This window comes from Carettochelys insculpta, chromosome 5, assembly GCF_033958435.1.
Source record: "Carettochelys insculpta isolate YL-2023 chromosome 5, ASM3395843v1, whole genome shotgun sequence".
NCBI classification, from domain to species: Eukaryota; Metazoa; Chordata; order Testudines; family Carettochelyidae; genus Carettochelys; species Carettochelys insculpta.
Window position 1 is genome coordinate 19,145,190 of NC_134141.1, and position 16,692 is coordinate 19,161,881.

A 16,692-nucleotide genomic window follows, 5' to 3' on the forward strand; every position below is an offset into this window, starting at 1 on the left:
AAATGCCATGTTCCTAACACCAAAAGTTCCCAGTTTTCCTTTAACACAGTCTAGCTTCTTATGGCTTCTTTCCCACAAAAGTCTTATTCAAAATATTACTTTGTATAAATTGGACTTTATCAGTCAAGGATTTCTGTCTGTTTAGCAAAACTGTAATGAACAGAAGAACATATTACAAGAAGTGTTACATCCGTCTTTCCTTGACCTGATTTAGAAATGCATTAAGACATTAACGATGTCTTTACTGAGAGACAGAATGCATAACTCATTATTCAGCTCCTTGTAAAACTCCTAGTCTTAGAATTCATGTATCTGACCTACCTAGGAGGAAAAATGGTTAACCAATTGGCTGCAAGTGATTGTTAATAGTAAAGCCTGTGTTTAATATAATCCTCTTCAGAAAGCTGTTCACTGTTCTAGCCACAGTAATCAAGGCTGCAATGTCAGGCCTGGTTTTTGATTATCTCTCCATGGTTTTATGTATCATTGCATGCCCAATAATAAAAATAAGATTACTGCTTTATAGTACAAACTGGAATTTTATGTATAAAAAGCACCACATTTGGATTTTTTCTATCTCCCTCCCTAAACATTTATAAATAACATACTCTGTGAGTGATTACACACACAGTCCCATACATTTGATAAAGAAAAATTAATTTTAAACATATATATTTATTTTAAATAGATCAGACTGATCCCATAAGTTTACTTATTTGAGAAATTCTTATTTGCACGAGTAGTCCTACTGAAGTCAATTATATTGCTTTTATGAGCCTGGTCTACACTCGGGATCAAAGTCAATCCCAGATATGCAATTCTAGCCACACCATTTTACGTAGCTAGAATTGACGTATCAGGATCGACTTTCTTCCCTGATATAGATCAGGGATCTTCAGGGTCACACCAATGTCCCTTACTCTGTACATCAGCCTGGAGTACCAGAGTTGATGGACAAGCCCAGAGAGATCAATTTTGCTGCATCTTCACGCACACATGGCAAAATTGATCCCTGGAACATAGATTGCGTCATGCCGATCTGCCCCACTGACATACTCCAAATTAATTGTTTTCCGAATCAGGTTTTATTAGATCCATGTTATTTGCATATATAGTAAAGACAGGTTAATAATCATACTTAACTCTCATATACTGCTCTACATGGTTTCCCAAACTGGTGGGCGGGAAATGAAGAAATTCCAGGGAGGGTGTGAGGCAACCCAGCCTCCCCCTCATCATTCCACCCACTCCAAAAAAGAGTCGGCCCTTGATTCTGGCTCTCAGCCCCCTGCCATTTCACATGAGAGACCCAGCGCAGATGCTATAAAAATCAGGCAGCTGGTGAAGGCCCATGTGGAGCTAGCTGCCTCCTGCAAAGGTGAGTAAGTGTGGGTTGTAGCGGGAGGAGGAGGAGAATGGGGTTAGATGGGGAGCTGGCAGTGCCTGCTTTTGGGGAAGGGGCAGGGCTTTGGCAGGTGGCTGGAGCAGCTGTCCCGCAGCTTGGGTAGGCAGCTCAGGGGCAGCTCAGGCAGCTGGCATCAACAGTGCCAGGGTTTGGGCAGTTGGCCCTAGAAGTGCTGAGGCTCAGGCAGGCAGCTTTGGCAGATGGATCTGGGAGCATGGGGGCTTGGGTGGCTGGCCCCAGCAGCATGGGGCTTGGGCGGGTAGCTCTGATGGGGGGGCCCATGGCTGACAGGTGGGCCATTCAGGCAGCTGGTGGACAAGTGGCTGGCCCTGGTAGTGCAGGGGTTCAGGTGGACAGCTTGGGCAGCTGGACAGTTGGCCTTGGCAGGATGGGGGGCTCAGGTGGGCAGCTCAGGTGGCAAGGACAATAGAAATTTACAGGCACAGACAATTTGGCACTTGCAATGAATCTGACCATTTGTAGCGAATCTAAGGTTCCATTTTAAAAAAAATATGCCTCTAGCCCTTTGGGTTGAAAACAGTGTTTTTCCTCAATTTTTTTCCAATCCATGGGTGGAATAAACTTTTTTATGTGCACCAAGACATGTGCAGATGTGCACCACCATAGAAACACATGTTGCCGGCTGAGGGCACTCTGCTAATCAGCCAGGCGGCATCTGAAAATCACCTGGGTGGCTGCCCAAGTGCTGAGCTTACAGGGAACACTGATTGTAAAGAACCTTTCTGAATACAAATTAATGCGCAAATGTTCTTGCATACCATTGCCCAACATGCCTGCTCAGGCAAAGGCTGAGTAAAGACCAGCTCAGAGGTAGTGTCATCTCACAGCACATTGTAGGAAGGATTTTTTGAGACACTGCAGAGGTTAGCCTAAATGTTACTGTGTTGCCTGAGCAGGTAAGCACGTGCAGTGGTATGCAAGAACAGACTTTGAAATAGCAGACTGACACAAACTGAACTAAACTAAACTAAACTAGTAGGTTACCAACAGCTTTACTTTGAAAGGCAGCTGTGAAATGGCATCATGTGTTCCATGGTATTACAGATTTTGGAACCAAACATGCATGGCTTTTATAGAAAAGATTTTTTTTCTGCCAAACTCCAAATTCAACCTGGAATCTGAATGTTAAGCTGGGTTGTTTCCTTTCTGTGGATGAACACCAATAGTAGTCTGTTGTTGATGTTTCTTGGAGTACCTAAGGGTGTGAATTACCTGTTATCCCCTGCCTCCAGAATGAGTAGCTGGGTGTTTCGTTTTGTTTTGTTTTGTTTTTTAAAAATACTAACAGCCTTTTACAACAAGAAGTCCTCTGGCACCTCACAGACTAACAGATATTTTGGAGCATAAGCTTTCATGGGCGAAGACCTGCTTCATCAGATAGTGATGCATCTAACGAAGAAGGTCTTCACCTGTGAAAGCTTATGCTCCAAAATATCTGTTAGTCTGTAAGGTGCCACAGGACTTCTTGTTTTTGAAGATACAGACTAACTTGGCTACCTCTCTGATACTTACCAGCCTTTTAACCACTCTCCTCTGGGCTAGTCCAGCCCTGTCTTTGCATTGAGATCAGATGCACTCAATTACCCTTGAAGCAGTCCCCTGTAGTATCCCCCCCTTTACACTGACTACTCTCAGAAATCCAAGATCCTCTGCTCCCACATGTGTAGTTTTACCCTAAGCCACTACTCCTATAAAACACAAAGCACCTGTAAGAAAACAAAACAAGGTCTTAAGAAAAAAAGATTCCACTGAAAACAATGGTTACGATAGAAAACAAAATCATAAAACAGAAATTAAGATCTACATTTATCAATATTTACTTTTCCTAGCTTATAAAATAGGTTCCCTCCAATCCTGCCAAAGTTCAGTCATTTGCAGAGCTGGCTGGCTGCTAAAGAACCAGAATCCACTCTTTCATGAAAAACACCCATTGTCTTTCTCAGTGAATGGATATGGAGTGCACCTCCTCATTCTGTGTGATTCTGAAAACAGTCTTTCTTACTTTATTAATAGATGGAATAATTCCCTGTCTGTTATAATGGTCCTTGTTGCTTCTGAGTTGTCTGAATGTCTGCAGTTGTCTTTGATGTGGTTTTCCAGTGGCTGTTCTGTGATGGGGCATTGGTAGAAAATAGAACCTTATATCACTGGCTGCTCAGAGATTGGAGGCAATTTTCTCCTGCACACACAAGCCATCATCAAATAATATCACTCACCGGTGCCTCCTTTTAACTTTAAGGCCAAAAGGACATAAGTCTCCATATGGTTATGTTATGCCTTAAATATTACCCATACTCACTTCATGCTACAGTTATAAACACTGATAATTTGCAACCTTTCAACAAAAGTCTTACAGGTCACACTTTATGGATAAATAGCCTGTAAGTAAGCTGTTTGGTGGAGTGAGTGTTTTTTTGCAGAAAACAGGGAACCTTTTACCAACAGGTCTATATGTCAGCGTAATTTATATCAAAAGAGAACCCAGATCAACTCTTATAGTTGTGCTGGGCTCCCTAGTATAGTAGGAACAAAAATATACAAATATATAAATAAAATGTTGAGCAGGTCTGATTGAAGCTCTAATTTTGAACAGGTCTGATTGAAGCTATACAACTGTGTTTAAGATGTCGTTTTTAAAAAAAATCTTCCACTGTTTCACTGTCACTGGTAGTGATGTCTGCTCCAGTGATGGTGCTAGTGCTCATGAGGACAGGACACAGGCAACTTCCACCACCAGATTGACAAGCATTGCTTAGTGCAGGAGTAGATGGCCTCAAACTAAAATGCTTATACCCTCTTTGTATAAGGGGGGATTGTGCCTTAATCATGAGCAGGGCACTGTGATGCTCTTGTTATTACACCTTATATGGGACTGGACACAGTTTACAACGTAGCCCTTACAAGCATCTTAAATGCTGAATAATTACTAAACACTACACTGTTGACATTAGAGCTCCTACCTTTACTATTACCAGGGCAGCTGACCTAACTGTAACCAATGGTAGTCATGATCACAGGAAATCTCTAGAATTATTATCATTTTGTGCATAGTAACATCTTGTAGTAGATCCAAACTTTATAAGAAGCATAAGTTATAAAATCTGATTTATGCCAAAGGCTGTTAACTCTGTTAACTTCTAGCATTGTTAATTGATTCACAACTAACTTTTAAAGATGAAAAAACAACCAGCTAATGCATAATACTATGGCTGTATGTACCAGTTGTGTCCTGATAATCCATTCATTTAAATAACAAAAAGCTAAAATTTTGAAGCTGTAAATAAAATACTTGACCATCAGATATGTACCATGCAATTGAGCTGTTTGGTAATAACCTTAAGAAGTGGATAAAAATGGTATTTATAGTGTTCTTAGTTTAAAAGCTTTGGTATTCTTTCAAATGGAAAGACAGGGTTTAGTTTATTTTTCTTTAACACCCAGTGCAGAAACTGTAGTAGTATCTCTTTTACAATATGGCTGCTTCTACACATGCAGGATCTTCTGGAAGATTGGTGCCTTTTTCCGGAAGATCGGTGGAGCATCTACACATAAGGCACTTTTGAGGAAGGACTCCAGAAGAAGGTGCCTCTTCCTCTGGATTCCTTCCGTACTCTGCTGTGGAACCAGGAAGAGCATCTTCTTCTGTGAGCACGTGTAGATGCTCACAGACTGCTTCTTCCAGAAGAAGTGGTGCACCATGGTGACAGCCTGCCAGAAAGCAGAGATGCTCTAGGTGGCCCCTGCAGGGCTCTATGGTCTCCGGGTCCTGTGGCTTGTAAAGCTGAAAGGACCTGGAGACCCTGTAGCAGGAAGCTGAGAGAGTGAGACAGGCAGCACGTGCAGCCACACTCTAGCAAGGCCCAGCAGCACTGACAGGCCTGGAGCAGCAGAGATGGTTAGCAGGCCAGCACCCCACACCACCCAGGGGAGCCCTGGGAACCCAGATTAGGGCAGCCAGAACCCCGACCAAGCTCTCAAATGGAGAGCCCCCTCATGGATTGAGCCAGAGCTCCAGGATCTCCTGGGGCTCTGGCATGATGAGGAGGTCCTCCACGACATCAGCAGGCGCCAGAGGAGCACCCCTGCCTTTGTGCAGTAGCTGTCTGGAGTAGACAATTTCCATACAACGATGGCCATGCACTTCTCCACAGAGAGGGCTGGCCTCATCCAGGTGTCCTGGCATCAGAGCAGGTGGGTGAGCCAGCAGCAGAACTCCAGGAAGGTCTCCTTCTTCATCCACAGATTCTGCAGCCAGCGGTTGTTATCCCACTCCCCCATGATGACACTATCTCACCAGTCTGTGCTGGTGGTGTGGGTCCAGACACCACACTGGACAGCCAGGGGGTGGGGGAGGGCTGGCAGGGGCAGTGTGGGGTCGAGACCCATGGGCCTGGGTCTCTGTCACCACAGGAGGCTGAGAAGGGTGGCCGGGAGGATGGCCAGCCTGAAGGTCAGGGCAAGCCTGCTGGCTTGTAGCTGCTGGGGATCCATGCCTGCTGGTCAGACCTCACAGAACTGGGACATGGGTCTGCCTTGCTACAAGCAGCCCAGCAGGCCTTGGCAGCTTCTGCAGGAAGGGGCTGTTTGGGTGGGGCCTGTTAAAGGGTCGCGTGGCTGGCAACCTGGAAAGGCTCTCTGGCTGTGCGACCCCATTTGCTCCATTTCCTGCCCTGTTCTTCCAGAAAAGCACCAGTGCATGTGCAGATGCACTCTTTCAGGAGCTCATTTAGCATGTAGACACACTGTTCCAGATGATGATCCTTCAGAAGATGTCTTCCAGAGGTTCATCTTCCAGAACAAGTGGCACATGTAGAAACAGTGTATAGGAGTAGGACTAAATCAGAAAATGAAAATAAAAATATTCCTTATCCTTACCAAAGCTTCACAGATATGTTGGAGTGAAATCCAGATAGATTTTCCTTCTCTATGCATCTGACTATATGCATATTAGAATGACTTGTCTGGGTTCCTTTGTATTCAATATTTGGCCTAAACTATATAGGTATTTTTATTTGTATTTGGAATTTGTTATATTTACTTTGGTGGGAGGAGAGAACACACAAGGAAACACAATAGATAAAATTTGATAAGGCAGAAGAGAAAACTCAGTATTGTGCTCAATGCAGAGATAATGGCATTAGCAAGTGAGCAATCAAGGATGTTTGATTTAAGGGAGTCCCATGTCAAGGAAGTAAATGCACAGTATGGAACACAGGAAACAGTGACCACACAAAGGTCTGCTGTGGAGGAGAACAAGCTATAAGAAAGCTGAAAACCAGCCCATTCACTTTCCAAACCATCCTGTTCTGAACAAAATAAGGCCTCTATCCAATGCCATTTAAATCAAATGGAAATCCTCTCATTAACTTCATTGCGTTTTAGATGGGACTCTATAGAGGTCATTTTCTAGTATGTTTTCCTTCTTTTCTGAAGTAGTTTATGTAATTCCTCTTGCTAATCTGAAAATGAAGGAAAGTTTGGCTCTTAGAAATTCTGTTTTTCCTTATGTTGTGAGTCCTATTGACTAAATTGTCCCATGGTGATATCATGAAGTGATGATTCATAGAAATAAGGATTATAGGGCATGAGCCACTCTTTGCTAATGAAAACTGAAGACTTCTGTGATAGTTTTGTTCATCAGTGAGAAAGAGAAGGCAGTGTTTGCCCTACCACCCTTTATGTGGGAGTTGCCGGGAAGAGGATGGGGTGTTGTACAGAGAAAGACAGTTTGAATATGTTATGGCTGTCCATGGGATTACACTGACACATCTCATCTTCTTTTTATGTAGGCACCATCATCTTCGTTAGCTGTTAGGCAATGGATGGAATCAGATTTATGTGCAGTATGAATGTGAACTCTGTTGCTAAAAATGTTTTCAAAAACATCTTCAAAAATATGCTGGCTCTTCTCTCCATACATGTGTCTTTGAGATATCAGCTATCTGCCAAATGCTGAAAACTTGGCCGTTGCAACTTTGGTTAGCTAATTGGTCAGCATGTGTTTCCAATATGCATGCTATTGGATTAATTACGTTTAATTAACAAGTGTTTATGTCTGTCGTAGGGGAAAGTGAATATCTACTTAAGATTTATTTATTGGCACCATATGGCAATCTGGTAAATGATTGCCAAATAATCATAATGAAGCATATAAGAGAATTTATTTACTCCTAAAAGAGACTTCTGGAATACTAACAGTGTTCTTCAGATGGCTATATAATGCAGGAGTTGCCCCTCAGCTCATTTCACCAATAGGTCTGCCAGGTGTTATTTACTGAATCTTGTGGCCACACACAAAAAGAAAAATGGGGAAAAGATACATTTGATGGAAAATAAAAAGTCTCTAGACTCAGGAAATGAATATTAATAATATTATAACAATACTTTAGTCCCCTACTTCTATGAATTATTTGTGAATCTTTTCTGATTTCAGTGGTTGTATTCATAAATTTAAGATGAACAATCCTTAAACTAAACTACTTTGTGTAAAATAACTTATGATTGCTTAGAAGTATTTTCGAAGCAGAGAGAAACAGCACGAGACTTACATGGCCAGTCATACATCTCAAGTTGCGCATATTCAAAATGAACAATTCAAAACCACAGTCTGTGTGAGTCTGGGAGCCCTTCACAACTGTGCAAAAGGTTTCCCATGCTGTAACTCACACCTGGCCTTACATACGCATTGCCTTAACGCAATGCTGTTTTTATCTAGATCTCAAAGGTATCATTTTTGGATGCACATAGTGACATGCTGATGCTGCAAATAATTGTGTGTTGAATGTACGACTTGCGTGACAAGAACTATAGATATGTGTGGGGAATATGTTCAAAAATATATTTCAGAGACAGTGCACAGAACCAACCTTGCACTGGAGAAAAGAATGGGTATTTATCTGACTGACCAGGTTGGTTACAGGCAGAGGTCAATGATAGTATATATAGGCAAACAAAGCTATTGAGCTAAACTAGTGGGAAAGAAGGCAGTTTAACAATCACTGCAGGTAAGAATTTCCTCATTGGAAGTTTTCCTGGCTCTAGAGGCAGAGGCAATGGACTCTGAATAACAAAAGGAACTAAAAGAACTTTATTTATCCATCACTGAAGCAACACAACATTAAGTCTATGAAAGTTGGATCCCCTAGTTTGGAGGGCTAGGTTTCATGGTAATTTAATTTAAGAAACAACTTTATCTAGGCAATTTTCTAACTTGCTAAAATTTTAAGTTTTAGTCCAGGAGTCAGCAACCCTCAGCATGGGTGCCAAGAGTGGCACGCAAGCCAAATTTTATTGGCGTGCAAGGCGGGAGCTCAGCCCACCCTTCCTCCCCTATGCAGTTGGGAGCTTGCTGAAAGCCATTGAGACCTGTGGTTTAACAAAAGAGCAGCTAATGCTACCAACCATCACCTGAATAGTAAAGCTGTGCATCTTCATTTATTTATTAATGAAGCTGTTGTAAGTAGGACTATTAGTGACTTTAGAAAGTATCGCTGGCACTCGGACCATATCTTGCTTAGTATCACTCAAATCTCTGTGCTTGTTTAATACATATTTTATTTTATTTTATTTTATTTTATTACAAAGTACTGTCTGTGCTGTGGACTAAAGTGGAAAGTGTGTCTTTAGCTAACTAAACAAGTTGATGGGTGTGCTATCACTTTGGATGCAGCAAACTTAATTTTCTGTGAGTATCACTGGCAGATTAAAATAAGAGCAAAAGAGGCAGTTGCTCCTGCACCCCCAGGTGTGAGGGGATCCAAGCCTCCATAACTCCATTTTATTTAAACAATTTGTTTAGTGGAGTAAAAGAAATGTCATGTCACTCTTATTTTAAAATTTATGTGTAATTTTATTATGCATCATGAGTAATAAGAAGGAGTAGATTTTAAAGCATAAATAATGATGTTCTCATATTCAAAATGGCACCAATTGACTTACAGGTCATTGGTTACAACTTCCTTGAAATGGCCAAGTTTGCAACAGTATGAACTGGACTGTATTGGTGGCTGCTGTGTGAGGTAGGTCTGTCATTCATATATTATTTTCAAGAACATCTTGTATGGTACGCCTTTATCTGGTTATATTATCATATTCTGCATATGTTGTTGATCTTTAAGGCAGCGTGAGCTGTCCCTCCCTTCCCATTGGCAACTGCTCCTCAGAGGTTACGGAGAGTAACGTGCCTCCTACTCCTTGTAACAATCTCTTCAGTACTTGTCACGTCCCCTCTCAGTCTTTTCTTTTCCAGACTAAGCAAACACAAATTCTTTCAGTCATCTGTCACAGGTCACATTCTCCAGACCTTTCATCATATTTGTTGCTCTTCTCTGGACCTTTTCCAATTTCTCCACATCTTTCCAGTTCAGGTCTAATCATTGCAGAGAAGAGCAAAAGAATTACTTCTCGTGTCTTGCTTATAACACTCCTGTTCATGCGTCCAAGAATGATGTTTGCTTTTTTTGCAACAGTGTTACACTGTTGACTCATATTAAGCTTGTGGTCCACCATGACCTCTAGGTCCCTTTCTGCAGTACTTCCTCCCAGGCAGTCATTTCCCATTTTGTGTGTGTGAAACTAATTGTTCCTTCCTAAATGGAGTATTTGCATTTGTCCTTTATGATCTCCATCCTGTTCACTTCAAAGTATTTCTCCAGTTTGTCCATTTTGAATTATAACCCTATCCTCCCAAGTTTTTGCAACCTCTCCCAGTTTCGTATCATGCACAAACTTTATAAGAGTACTCTCTATGCCGCTATCTAAATTGTTGTTGAAGATAATGAACAGAACTGGGGTCAAAACTGACTCCTGTGCATCCCCACTTGTTATATCCGTCTAGCATGACTGTGAACCGTAGCAATAAATTGAATGCTCTCTGACACTAGAAATTTACTCACAAGTATGAATGTTATATATATTCTAAGGGAATGGATGATTTGCAGAATTGGTAATTGGATATCTACCCTTTCAATATCTAAGTTACTAGTTTGGTATGAACAAGTACAGTTGTAAGATCAAATACCATTTCCAGTTGCAATCTGTTTGACTTCTGTGAAATTATTTTGTCACCTCCTCACTCCAATTCTATATCAAATTATGTCTCATCTCACAAATCCTAAATACATAGAAAAGCCAAGACTGTTTACCAAAAATGAGAATTTTTTGTTTCCTGCTTCTAAGAGAGCATTGTAAAATATTGAATCCTAAAAAAACTTACAAAACTATTTTTACAATGAACTTGTAAGAGGAAAAGAAAGGAAGTCTATTTCATTAACTAACATGCCATAACTCATATGCAATGTGTAAAATGCAGACGTAAACACTATCACAGTCCTTTCATTACATGAAGCCAACAGTTCATGTGACATGTTTAAATATTAAGGGCCAAGTGCAGCCTGGATACAATATACCAAATTCAGTGTAGTTATGCCCACATATATCGGATCCAATTCTTAAAGTATGTGTTTCTAGACAGATAATCTGCCTAGTCTAATAAAGTCAGCTGCTTGATTGACATTACAGCAATAGAAAAAATATGAAAATATTTTATAAAGTTAAAGAAGATTTCTTTCCCTTGTAGCCCTCACTGTACAATTCTTCAATTTGGTCTCTACAATGCTTGTCATTACTGAAAAGATTGGAGACATCATATTCTAACCTGCCCACAAAAAAAGTCATGTTAGCCAGCTTTTCAAACTTTTATCCATGAATTTGTATTCAAGCATATTTAAAATGGCCGATCTCCTGGTAAATACAGCACACAAAATTAGTTTAGCACAGCAGACAGAGATTAGTTTGCTTTAATGTGGGATTCTTTTTTTTTTAAAGGAGAGATACTCACAGCTATGCAGAGAGGAAAAGTACTCCTCTTAGAAAATGTACTGTTATGGTAGGAGGCCAAAAAGTTTCTACTGAGGCATGCTATAGTAGTTGTAAAATAACCTATGTTTGGATTTGTTTGGATTATGAAGTTGGCAACTGTTTATATGTCCATATTAAATTCACTAAGGATTTTACTATGTGATCACTTAATATTGACCTCCTGAGGTCCCTTCCAGCTCTGTGAGATGTGTATATAAAACAAATGCTGCATATCCTAATGTTCAGGGGTAATGTGGTATGGCTTTCCATTACATAGCTTGCTGAACAGTATCTCACACTGCTCAGAGTTTTGTGTTCATAAGTATATTGCATGAGTTCTCGTACTATTTCACAGGATGGGACCCATTTTATTACAAAGATTATCTTGCAGATTCTGATCCTTCCTTTTGAATATGCGTGGACCACCTTCTTTCCCACTCATTATCATGAAGAGTCCCTGTGGCAAAAAATATTGACAGAGAAATGCAACCAGAACAGCAGGAAATGTTTGGAAGATGAAATAGTAACTACTCTGGCGCACAAAAGATGCATGTGTCCCACTGACTATCCTGTTCATTGGAGACCTTCATCCAAATATTTAGCATATCTTCTCAGGAAATTCAAATATGATATGTCCACATATCTTCTCAGGAAATATATCTGATATGATATATGTCCACATATCTTCTCAGGAAATACCATCACTGGACCTAACCAGGTTACTCACAGAATCACGGGCACTTTCTCATGCTCCTCTACCAACATCATATATGCCATCATGTGCCAACAATGCCCAGATGCTTTGTATATTGGACAGACTTCTAACTCCCTTAGACAAAGGGTCAACGGGCACAAAACAGACATCAAAACACTCCAGATCCACAAACCAGTTAGTCAACATTTTAATGGAATGGGGCATTCTGTCAATGACCTCAAGGTATGTGTGTTATTGAAGAGACATTATTGCACCATTTTAGAGAGAGAAGTGGACGAGCTGAGTTTTATATTCAAATTCAGCACATTAACACATGGTTTAAATCGTGATGCGAACTTTCTGAGTCACTATAGGGGCTCGTCTGCATACTTGGCTCAATCTAATTCTTGACCTTCCCCCCCATCCCTCCACTCTCTGATTTGCTCACCTTGATTATCTTTTTCTGATTTGTCCTCCTTGCTTACTGTTTTTGGTTCTCTGTGCCTTAAATATTGAGTCTGTTCTGGTCTGGCTATGGTCTGAAGAAGTGGGTCTGTCCCACGAAAGCTCACCTAATAAACTATTTTGCTAGTCTTTAAAGTGCTACTTGACTGCTTTTTGTTTTGATAGAGTATAGACTAGCACGGCTCCCTCTCTGTTACTATTCAAAACTTCTACTGATTTCACTGAAATTGTGCTTGTGACAGGTTGTCCACTCTTTTGGGGGGCACCTAATGTACTGGGATACTACTGAGCCTGCCTATTCTGCCACCCCGGACCCCTTTACCATGTTGTGCTGGGCCAGGATCTCAAGCCTCCTCTACCGCATGCACGTGCGCGCACGCGCACACACACACACACACACACACAAGTAGGGCCACACCCAACAGCAGAAAGACACAGACCCTGAGATCAGGTCTGGGAAGACTCAGCTTATAGGAATGCTGCAGCACACGGGTGCCCAACTCCCCTGGAATGCAAACCCAAAGTTATATGAAATTCACCCACTCCCTCTGTGTGGAGCAAGAAATGCACAGATCTTTGTTCCTTCTCCCCCTCCTAGTTATGAATTGCATAAACTGGAGTTTAGAATAAAGAAGAAAAGTAAGTTTATTAACTATAAAAAGGCGGATTTAAAGTGATTATAAGGGATAGCAAACAGAACAAATCAGATTACTGAGTAAATAAAACAAACGTGAAGACTAAACTCAATACACTAAAGACACTGGCTACAACTAGTAATTTTCTCACCATCTGTATTGTTGCAGGCAGATTGCACAGGATCTTAAAAGCCAGCTACATAGGCTTGCAACTTAAAATTTCAGGTACTTTACTCAAAGGCTGGATCCCCTTCCAACCCGGGCTTAGCTCTTCTCCTTCCAGTACAGTCCTTTTTTCCCAGGTGTTTCCCAGTGTCTCTTTGGGCAGGGAAGCAGAAGAGAATTACAATGATGCCACTCCCCTGACTTAGGTAGTTTTTGAATATGTCAGGATACTTTGTCCTCCAGTGGTAAAGCACTGGTATTCCAAGATGGAATCCAGTGGCAGGTGACTGTCACATGTTTCTGTGGGGTCATGGCAGCCATTATTCCAGAGCATCCACAAGAAAACTAAGCTTCCTCACAGTCCATTGTCTTTGCTGATGTGTCATCACCAGTGCCTGACTTTTCATGGCTGTACTTGAAGGGGTGACATCCAGTTATCCCAAATATTATGTTTGAAATGCAGATACATAGTCAATAGTCCTAACTTTAGACACAAAAATGCTACGTGCATACAAACAGGATAATCATAATCAGCAAATCATAACCTTTTCTAGTGATGCCTGGCATGACTTCTCTTGCATAAAACATCTTAGTTATGTCGTATTCATATCATAGCTATATCTTTATGAAGCATATGGGATGCAGAATCACAAAGATTTCACCCAGAGCATATGTGCATGGTTGTGAATTGGCCAGCTAAAGATTTTGTTGTTGTTGTTGTTGTTACATTTACCGAGATTCTGGGGAACAAAAGAACAGGAACATGTCTCTGAGGGATCATCTTTGTAATTCATTCCACTAGTCATAGGTCTCCAAGAGAAAAGCATAAATGTGTATAGTCACGAAAGTTATCAAGTTCTCAGAACCTCTCAAAATCAGGCCTTAACCCTGCAGTTAACAATTTCCATATATTTTGCTGATGGTTCTCAGCACTCTAGACATAACCTGACAGACTTAAATAAGCAAAATTATTTTAAAATTTACTTCACGTGAGAAAAATGTATATTTTCCCATCTGTCTGTAAAGCAGAAATGACTGAAAGAATTTTTCACACACAAACGTTCTTGTCTGTTGAAGTGCATTTTCATTCCTGCATTCTTCAAAAAAGCTCACAATTGTTGCCTTTATCCGTACAGCAGACAGAACGTTACAAAACCCAAATCTGGATTGTCATAGTGGAAAACTGCTCGGCCTATTGCAGTGAACAGTTGAACACTTTAAAAAGAAAACAGATATTTTTATTTATTAGCAATTTGTCTTGCAGGTAAAACTGTTAACAATGTTCAAAAGAGTTCCTTAATTGTGATTTTCTCTGAGGGAATCATTGACAATATTACCCAAGACAGAAGTAGTCACAAAAAGAGTATATCCATGAATATATAACATTTTTAAATGTTTACCTCTGTTCAAAACTCTCACAACCTGCAGAATATTAAAATATTGAATATCTGTCACATTCATTTTCAGATGTCAGTCGTCTGCGCTGTTTCCATTTGCCACTCCTCTTCTCAACATGTCTTGAAGTGGAGCAGCAATGTTGATATGACAAAAACTCAAGAAAAGAGGTTGCAAGGCTCAAGTATCTTTGCCTATTGCCTGGATGACCTTATAACTATCCTGTTCCAACTGAGTGTATGTCATAGAAGGCTGATCCTTACTGTGCACCTGCTGCCTTATTTTCTCTAATGTTGAGTGTCTTTTAAAAACTTGTTTTAAGTCCAGGCTAGGCTGGACTAAAATTAAAAGTTTCTTTTCCTTTTACACTTTGATACAAATCAAAACTAAAAAGCACCATAAACATTTTAAATCTGTTGCTGTAGGCCTATCTATACTAAAGTAAACCTGTGCAGTTGAAAAAGAGAAGTGTGCAAATTTAGTATTGTGTTCATCAGAAATTAAATCAAACTTCAGACATAGTGTCTGCCATTTAAGATAAAAATTTGTTAAAAATTAGAGAGAGGCAGGCTCTACCCAATTGACTGACAAAATTTTGTGTACAAATGCAGCAAAATCACAAACTCAGAAGTTCATAAGAATTGTTTCAAAACAATTCTGCTCGTCTCTTAAGCCATTCTGATTAGGTAACACTAAACAAATTGGGCGACTTTGCAATCCCAAATCTTCTAGACATATTTCTGCATTGCTTTGCCTTTCCAATTAAGGGCTTTATCTAGCATTCAGTACATGCATTTTGAAATGCCTATTAACATAGTATCCAGGCATCCTTCCATATAATTGTCTTGTGCAATACATATTTCTCATCTAATAGAAACCCAGCTTTTCACTTTCTCTGCCTATACAGCTTCTTACCGGAATGGTGGGATTATAAATTAAGGGGTGGAGGACTGGACCACCTGCGAGGAAAGGAAATAGACTTTTGAAGAAAGGGATTCTTTAGATATTTGGAAGGTGGTATAGAAAAGATGCAGCCAAAGTTCCTGGGACATGGTGTTACAAAGACATAGGAAGCGTAGGTTTTTGCCATGTAGATCAAACCATTATGCAGGCTGGTTAAGCAATCAAGGAAACTGCATTTTCAAAATCAATTAAGTAATATTCATTTTTACAAAGGCAAAACAATAGGAAAAGTCAATAGTCCTACAAAGATATAAAACATGTAAAATGTTTTCATAAGCTATTTGTACCCAATAGCTGTGTCTACACGTGCACGCTACTTCGAAGTAGCGGCACTAACTTCAAAATAGCGCCCGTCGCGGCTACACGCGTCGGGCGCTATTTCGAAGTTAACTTCGACGTTAGGCGGCGAGACGTCGAAGTCGCTAACCTCATGAGGGGATCGGAATAGCGCCCTACTTCAACGTTCAACGTCGAAGTAGGGACCGTGTAGACGATCTGCGTCCCGCAACATCGAAATTGCTGGGTCCTCCATGGCGGCCATCAGCTGGGGGGTTGAGAGATGCTCTCTCTCCAGCCCCTGCGGGGCTCTATGGTCACCGTGGGCAGCAGCCCTTAGCCCAGGGCTTCTGGCTGCTGCTGCGGCAGCTGGGGATCCATGCTGCAGGCACAGGGTCTGCAACCAGTTGTCGGCTCTGTGTATCTTGTGTTGTTTAGTGCAACTGTGTCTGGGAGGGGCCCTTTAAGGGAGCGGCTTGCTGTTGAGTCTGCCCTGTGACCCTGTCTGCAGCTGTGCCTGGCACCCTTATTTCGATGTGTGCTACTTTGGCGTGTAGACGTACCCTCGCAGCGCCTATTTCGATGTGGTGCCGCGCAACGTCGAAGTTGAACGTCGACGTTGCCAGCCCTGGAGGACGTGTAGACGTTATTCATCGAAATAGCCTATTTCGATGTTGCTACATCGAAATAAGCTATTTCGATGTTGGCTTCACGTGTAGACGTAGCCAATGTGGATTAACAGAGAAAAACTGCACACTCTTCAAAAATGACATATGTAATAAAAATGGGAACTAAACTTTATTACAGCATGGAAA